Consider the following 9,025-nt stretch of genomic DNA (forward strand, 5'->3'; position numbering starts at 1 on the left):
TCAAACTTTCAATCATACTGAGCTCAGGTGCCAATTCCTCCCTAAGTACGTTTCTATTCATGGATGTCCTGAACCCATCCCCCAAAACCAAACCTTTGGTTTTTATTTATATCTGTGTAGAGTTACTTATCTATATTCATGTTATTACCTTTAACTAGACTGTAAATCAGCCAGGATTATTGGAGACTAAAACCAGAGTCCCAGAATTTTCAAAGAATTAACTCAAAACTGCAAAAAGATAATAAAAGGCACTGAAACAAATAAATCTCTTTTACTCTCTCTAAGAGTCTAGGAACCCAAGACTAGTCACTCCATCACTTCCCTGTAACCTGGAGATAACATCTGGAGTCCTCTGGAAGTCAGCCCCTCCCCTTTCAGACCTGCACAGTCCAAATAACTCACAGTACTAGGGAAGGGTACATGGGTCCAACTATTCTCGAGGAAGCTGAACCCAGCCAAGTATTCAGTGCTGTCCAAGGTTCTCTTCTCTCTCTTCATATTGAGACACAGAAATGCTGCCACTACATTATGCCACTCTCTCCAGACTTCAATTGCTTGTTAGGTTTCCTCTTCATGAGACACTTACTCTCCTCTTTGTGTTTACCATTACTAGGGCCAAGAAGGTCTGCCATTGTTACTCCATAGCTGGGTTCAGGAGTTCATCTCTTCCCCTGATTGCTGGCATTTCTCAGACTAAAGGATGGCCACTGCCTCTCCTTGGCTTCCACTCTGGGGTTACATGGGTCCTTCTCCTTTGTAGTAGGAGGACAAAGTCCCGGTTTGCTTCTTCATATCATGGCTTCTCTAACCTAAGTCACATGTTTGATTCTCTTTTCTCCAAAAGACTTGATTCAGGAACCCATCCCCTGATCTAAATTTCCTTTGATGAATTTAGGAGACTGGGTCTAAGACTACCAAATAGCAGTGTCCAAAACTCTCACACCTTCATCCCATAAACATAAATAGACAAAAGAGTAAATAGAGTAATTACAAAGCAAAATCTGAAGAAGTCATCCCTAACTAGATATGGATGATATGAGTACAAGATGGCCTCATGGATATATATTGTGCTGATTTTCTCTTTCATATCATGACTTCTCTAGAAGAAGCCTAGAACTCCAAGGAGGTAGAAGAGAAAAGGGGAAAATCCATGCAAAAAAAAACCAGAAATAGGAGACAGACTGTGGTATAGGGACTATTTAGCAGGTGATTTTGGTTAGAATGTAGAGTGCATGAACAGGAGTTCTATGGAATAAAACTGAAAAGGATAGGAGTCAAATTTAAGAGAATGCCAGAATATTTCTTCTAGGGCATCAGCCACATACTGAAAGTTTTTTGAACTGAGCAAAATCAGGATTGCCCCTTAGAAAAATGATTTTGGTGGCTGAGTGCCTTGAAAATCCTCTGATTCACAATAGGATTGGAGAGGGCAGAGTCTGAAACAGGAAGACTAACTTGGAAGTTATCACAATAGAGCAAGAGGGTAATGTGGTGGGAAAAGGGAATATATGGGAGAGAGATATGGAGAAAGGAGTATAGAATTGAGAAGAATTAGGAACTGATTGGAGATGAGGGATATTTATTGTACGGTTCTGAATGTTCCTGATTTCACACGACCAAGTGATGCCTCTGAGTAACAATGATAGTTGTGCTTCGACATTTCTTCAAGGAGTTTAAGTTCCTTGAGGGAAGGGACTATTTCCATTTTTTTCATTGTAACCCCAAAACCTAACATAGTGCCTGGCAAGGAGGCCATTCATAAATGTTTATTAATTAAATGATTGGGTAGTTGATCAACTCGAGTCCCAAGCAGGAAGCACTGAAGACACCAGGTGAAGGAGCACAGATGGCTCCGTTTGTCCTTCCCTTCCCCCTGGAGCACAAGTCTCACAGAAGGTGATCCAGGAGCATCATGCTTCCAAAAACATAATATGAAATCCACTCGTTTTCAATTCTTCAGTCCTGGGTCAGACACGGATGCGGGAGCCAGAAGGCTGTCCTCTTTGAAATGGAGATCTTTCTCTAGTCCATCAGTCCACATCTTTCCCTCCTTCCCCAATAGCCCAGTCCTATTTATCCTGGAGACCAGCACCAGAGAGTGTCACACATGATCAGATCTCTCTCTCTCTCTCTCTCTCTCTCTCTCTCTCTCTCTCTCTCTCTCTCTCTGTCTCTCTGTCTCTCTCTCTGTCTGTCTCTGTCTCTGTCTGTCTCTGTCTCTCTGTTTCTCTCTGTCTTTCTCTTATCTCTCTTTATCTCTTTCTCTCTCTCTGTCTCTCTGTCTAGAGAGTAAAAGAGATACCACCGTGGATAGACAAGTTCAAATCTAACCTCAGATCTTTACCAGTCATGTGATCTGAGCAAGTCACTTCACCTCTGCCTATTTCTGTTTCCTCATCTATAAAATGGAGGTGATAATAATTGCATCCACCTGCCAGGGTTGTTGTGAGGATCAAATGAAATAATGTTTGGAAAGTGCTGAGAGCAATGGCTGGCATATACTAGGTGCTCAATAAAGGGTTATTCCATCCTTCCATCTTAATTCAACTACCTCATTTTACAGAGAAACCCAGAGAGGATTCTAGAGTCATAGATTTAAAGCTAGCGGAAAAAAATCCAATCCTCTCATTTTTCTAATGAGGACAGAGGACCAGGGAGAGTCAGTAACTTTCCTAGGGTCACACAGGGAGGAATTGACAGAACTAGGATTCATACTCAGGTCTTACAGACTTTAAGCCCTAAGACCTATCAATGGTACCCATGGTAACTCTCAAGGTCAAGCATCTTGCCCAAGGTCACATGGGAAGAGACTGGCAAAGATGAGATTTGAACCCAAGGCCTCAGAGTGCAAAGGCCGACTCGCTTCCATGGCTCCAAGATGCTTAGGGGTTTCCAAAGGCCAGGGAGTGGGAGGAGACATCCATGCCCAGCTGACCCAATCAGGTAAGCTTCACCAAGGGAAAAAAAGAAAAGAAACACAGGCTCTCCGCTCTCTGCCTTGTAATTTTCCCACCCTAGACAGCTGTAATGGGGAAGGGATTGAAATTTAAATCACACCTCGGCCTAACCCCGCCTGACAGCCGTTGGCACAATAATCTGGGCCTGGCTATCTCCTCTCGGGGAGCGGACAAACCAACTAAGGGAAAGTGATAAATTTTCAATTTTATTTTAAAATATACCAGATGGGAGATTTTATTGGAGTCATAAATATGTCAAGAGCAATGTTGGTGTGTGATTGGAAATGCCACCCCCCCTCCACCCCCCCGAGCTGTTCCTCAGCCTGTTTAGAAATTCCATCAGTTTCTTAATAAGAGGGTCCAGTCAGAGTGCCGTCAAATAGTCTCTATATTAAACCAATTGAATTTCCATTTGCCAGACAGCTTCTGCTTTAAGCTCCCAGGTTCCAGGGGTGTAGGGCGGCTAAACCAGCTCTAAATGAACCTGAGCTAATAACTGCACAGCCCACTGGCAGCCTAGCAGGCGGGCCAGTGCACCTGCCAATCAAGGCCCTTGGTTCAAGCTGCCCGCCTCAAGGCAGGAGGGGGCATGGAGGGGAGGGCAAAGGACTCATCTATGCCAGGGGACGGTTCTCCCTCCTTTCCCCATCTCTCTCTCTCTCTCTCTCTCTCTCTCTCTCTCTCTCTCTCTCTCTCATTGTCTGTTTTTCTTATTCTTGTTCTTGCTCTCTCAATCTTTCTCCTCTTTCCTCTCTCTCTTTTCCTCTTTCTTTTTCCTTTCCCTCTCTCTCATATCTGTATCTCTCTCTCTTTGTCTCTCTCATCTTTTTAACTCTCTGTCTCTCTGTTCGTGTCTCTTACCCTTATTCTCAATGTCTCCCAATTTCTCTCTCTTTCTCTCTCTCTCTCTCTCTCTCTCTCTCTCTCTCTCTCTCTCTCACTCTCTGTCTCTCTGCCTTCCTCTTTCTTTGTCTCTGTTTCTATCCCTGCTTTTTTTTACCCCTTGTATGAAATATATCGCCCTTTGGGTGACTCTCAGCTTTAATCTTTCTGAGACTGCAGAGTTCTATGATTCTCAGCCATATATTATCGGTACTGGAAGAATATTAGTTTGCTTTCTTCTCATGGGTCTTTGTATGAGGCAGGAATTTAGGGTCATTAGAAGAACTATTCCGTTTCCCAAAGGACTGTACTCCTGTTAGAATATGCTCAGCAATCCTCATACTGTGGCAGTTTCTTTTCAATGTCCATGCATGTACCCATGGACTGTCTGCCTAATATCATGTCATAATCTCAACTTGAGTGTTTATAGGCCAGGCTGGCATCGTTCATTGCTGGTCACTAATTCCAATCCATTCACCAAATACTAGTCATGTGACCCTAACCAAGTCATTTAATTTCACTGAACTTTAATCTCTTCTTCCATTAAAATGGGTCCAACATTTCTTGTACCCTCCATCTCAGAGATATCCCAAAAGGTGTAGCATACTGGCTGAATTCAGAATCAAGAAGACAACCCCAAATACTAGCTGGGTAACCGTGAGCAAGTCACTTAATACCTGAGCCTCAGTTTACTCAGATGTGAAATGGAAATAATAATACCTACCACATCTACCTCTCAGGATTGTTTTGAGAATTCATTGAAGCAAGAGATATAAAAGCACTTTGAAAAATAGAAAGTAGGTGGGGCAGCTAGGTGGGGCAGTGGATAGAGCACCAGCCCTGGAGTCAGGAGGACCTGAGTTCAAATCCGACCTCAGACACTTAATAATTACCTAGCTGTGTGGCCTAGGGCAAGTCACTTAACCCCATCGCCTTGCAAAAACCTTAAAAAAGGAAGAAAAATAGATGGTAAGAGATTGTTAATATAAAGCCTTGTGTGAATGGAAGAAATAATTTCTAATATGAGAACTCCCAGAGAACATATTTTAAATTTAATAGGGACTTTCAATGTCTTAATCCAAAGAAGTGACTAATATTAAATTTCAGGTGCTAAGGTTGGTTGGGAAATTTTTTTAAATGAGAAAGACATAAAAGCATTTATGTACCACCTCCTACATATCAGATGTCATACATTCAAGATATCTCATTTGATTCTCATAACAAGCTTTCAAGATAGATACTATTATTAATCTCCATTTTACAGTTGAACAAACTAAAGCAGAGGTTAAGTGATTTACCCAAGGTCACCCAGCTAATAAGTATATGAGGCCACAATTGCACTTCAAGACTTCCTGATGCCAGACCCAGATCTCTATTCTTCAGTTTTTTGCAAGGCAATGGGGTTAAGTGGCTTGCCCAAGGTCACACAGCTCGGTAGTTACTAAGTGTCTGAGAACAAATTTGAACTCAGGACCTTCAGACTCCAGGAGGACTCTGATCTCTATTCTTAAATATCAGAATTAGAAGAGTCCTCAGGAACCAACTCAGGACAGACTCAGAATCTTCTAGCAATCCTGACAAGTGTTTGTCCATTCTTTGAAAAGCTTCAGTGATGTGGTACTCACTACTTCTATAAAAGATAGAGTATAAGGGGCAGCTAGGTGGCGTAGTGGATAAAGCACTGGCCCTGGAGTCAGGAGTACCTGGGTTCAAATCTGATCTCAGACACTTAATAATTACCTAGCTGTGTGGCCTTGGGCAAGCCACTTAACCCCCTTTGCCTTGCAAAAAAAAAAACAAAACAAAAAAAAACCCTAAAAGATAGAGTATAATAGTAATGGAGTAAGCATTCCAAAGGGCACCATTAAAAGTTGAAGTAGGGCAATTAAAAGTTAAGTTTGAGTTGGATAGGGAATGGAGGTTGGACAATTGTTTAGAATTACTAAAAATAGGGAACGTGGGAGTATGTTGACTATTCAGGAGTGAGTCTAGGCAGATTACCAGTGGTTAGAGGTGGGGTTTGCTGAGAGATGCACATGATTTGATGATCATTTAAGACTTCCCTCAAAATCCAGCCTCCTGGAAGGTGGTAATGCTGTGTCCTATGAGTCTCCAGGAGGCCAGATTCACAGCAGTCAGCAGTTTAAGTTATATAAGAGCTGGGTCAAGAGGATGCCACGCTAAGTCTGCTTCGGGGCAAGTGCTGACCTCAGAAGTGGAGGAGGTGGGATCTAGGGACAAACTATGTGGCTTATCACTGGAGAAAACCTAAGACAGAGAAAGACCACCCCTTTTCAGAATCCCAGGCCCCATGAGAATACACTGGCTGCCTAATGAATTGGATAGCATCTCAAAGGGCTTTGAAGATGCCAGGCACCACAGGAGTCCTAAATGTTATTAACAGGCAGACAAAAGACTTCAGGAGGTGGTTTAATAACTCCATTACTGCCTACGGCTGAATTTGTTTCTGCAGTTTCTAGAGAATTATCTAGACCTTCTGATCACATCCCACACCCAGGTAGACTCAGCCACCAGAAGGTCAGAGCTAGAGTTATAACCATGAGCTCACCTAGTCATTCCAGATGACAAAAGCCTAACTTGGCCTAGATAAGGATAGATTCAGATCTAAAAGAGATTTATTCATAGAGATCTAGCAGGGTACAATGGGAAAGACTCAGACTAGATGTTGAAAAGCGCCTGTCCTTTTTATCATTTTCCTCTCCTATAATATGAGAATAATGGTATTTTCATGACCCACCTTATAGGGTTGTTGTGAGGAAGGTATTTTGTAGGCTCACAGGATCACAGATTTAGACTAGAAAGGGACCTCAGACTTCCTCTACTCTCTTGTTTTACAGAAGAAAAACTGAGGCCCAGAGAAGCTGTCCCACAACTAGTGTCTTAGACAGTCTTTGAGTCCTTAGGCCTTCCTGATTCCAATCCCATTGTTCTACACACTCTGCTTATACAAATTGCTTCCTAATCCATATAGCATTATATGAGAGAGAAGTATAGGGTCAGCAATAAAGGACTGGAAATGAAAACAACTTTAAGCTACCAGTTCACAGTTATCAGATCGACTAATATGACAGAAAAGGAAAATGATGAATGTTGGATGGGATGTGGGAAAACCAAGACACTAATGCGTTGTTGGTAGAGTTGTGAACTGATCTAATCATTCTGGAGAAGAATTAAGGATTCTTCTCAAAGGCCCAAAGGGCTATAAAAGTGTGCATCCCCTTTGATCCAGAAATACTAAGTCTGTATTCCAGAGATCATGACAAAGGAAAAAGGAAAAAGGACCTGCTTGTAGAAAAAGATTTATAGCAGGTTTTTTTTATAGTGGCAAAGAGTGGAAATTGTGGGGAAGTCAATCAATTAGGGAATGATTGAACAAGTTGTATGGTATCTAAATGTAATGGAATACTATTGTTTGATATGTAATGATAGCAGGTGGATTTCAGGAAAAACTTGGACAGAGTTACTTGAACTGACGCTGAGTAAAGAGAGCAGAACCAGGAAAATATACACAGCAGCAGCAACATTATATGATGATCAGCTATGACAGACATAGCTCTTCTCAGTAATACAATGATCAAAGGGGGCAACTAGCTTCACAGCACAGTGGATAGAGCACCAGCCCTGGAGTCAGGAGAACCTGAGTTCAAATCCAGCCTCAGACAATAATTACTTAGCTGTGTGACCTTGGACAAGTCACTTAACCCCACTACCTTGAAAAAAAACAAAAAATACAGTGATCAGAGACAATTCTGAAAGATTTGTGATATCAAATGCCATTCATATTCAGAGATAGAACCACGGAGAATGAATATAGACTAAAACATATTTTTACTTTTTTATCCACTTTTTTCTTTCTTTTTTATTTTTTTAAGGCAATGGGGTTAAGTGACTTGCCCAAGGTCACACAGCTAGACAATGTGTCTGAGGCTGGATTTCAACTCAGGTATTCCTGATTCCAGAGCTGGTGCTCAATCCACTGCGCCACCTAGCTGCCCCTGTTTTTTTTTCTTTCTTGTGATTTCCCCCTTTTGTTCTGATTCTTCTTTCACAACATTGACTAATATGTAAATATGTTTAACATGATTGGGCATGTATAACCTCTATCAGACTGCTTGCTCTCTTGGGGAGGAGGGAAAGAAGGGAGGAAGAGAGAAATTTTCTACAAAAATAAAATTGTTTAATTGAAAAAACTTTTCAGGATTTTTTTTTAAAAAAGGAATAACGTGTTGGCCATGGAACCCAGAAGACCTGGGTTCAAATCCCACTTCTAACGCATGCTAGCTCTGAGAAGGTGGGCAAAGTTATTTAAGACTAGGAATTACTGAAGTCACCAGCCTCCATCTGTAGAAGACATTTCCACATTGAGAATCCCCTACAATGATGTAAGTCAGGTCTGGGACAAAGCAACAGCATTCAATGCAAACTGAACTCTTAGCATCAAAGAATCATAGGGTATAATTTAGAGCCAGACTGGCATTTTATTCAAACCATTTGTAGAGGCCATTTATTCAAACTCCTATTTGTAAATCTGAGAAAACTGAGATCCAAAGAGAATGGAGTGATTTGCCCAAAGTATTAGAGATGAGATTGAACCCAAGGGGCAGCAAGTGGGTGCCAAAGTGCAGAGCACCAGATCAGATTTTTAAGTCAAAAAAGATTTACATTCAATCTGACCTTAGATACTTACTAGTTGTGTGACCTTGAGCAAGTCACTTCACTTTGCCTCAGTTTCCTCAAATGTAAAATGAGATGGAGAAGGAAATGGCAAGCCACTTTAGTATCTTTGCCAAGAAAACCCCAAATGGGGTCACAAAGAGTTAGATATGATGGAAAAAGGACTGAACTGAATTAAACTTAGGTCCTCTGACTACCTCTCCTGGCACAGTGGAGAGCGTCTTGGAATCTGAGTCAAGCTCTGTTCTTGGTTCTTCCATATGCAACTGGTACAGCCTTGAGTCACATCAAACTCTGGAGCTTTAGCTCAGATGACTTCTGTGCCCCACCCTTCTCCCCAACTCCAAGTCTATGACTCTAGCCTGACAGCCCTAGGCAAATTCCATCAAGTTGTGGTTCATTTGGGGCAAGCCCTTCCAACTATCTCATCCTCGGTCTCCTCATCTGTGAAACTGGAATGATATATTTGTACAACCCACCTACTGAAAACT

This window comes from Macrotis lagotis, chromosome 4 (assembly GCF_037893015.1).
Source record: "Macrotis lagotis isolate mMagLag1 chromosome 4, bilby.v1.9.chrom.fasta, whole genome shotgun sequence".
Lineage (NCBI taxonomy): Eukaryota > Metazoa > Chordata > Mammalia > Peramelemorphia > Peramelidae > Macrotis > Macrotis lagotis.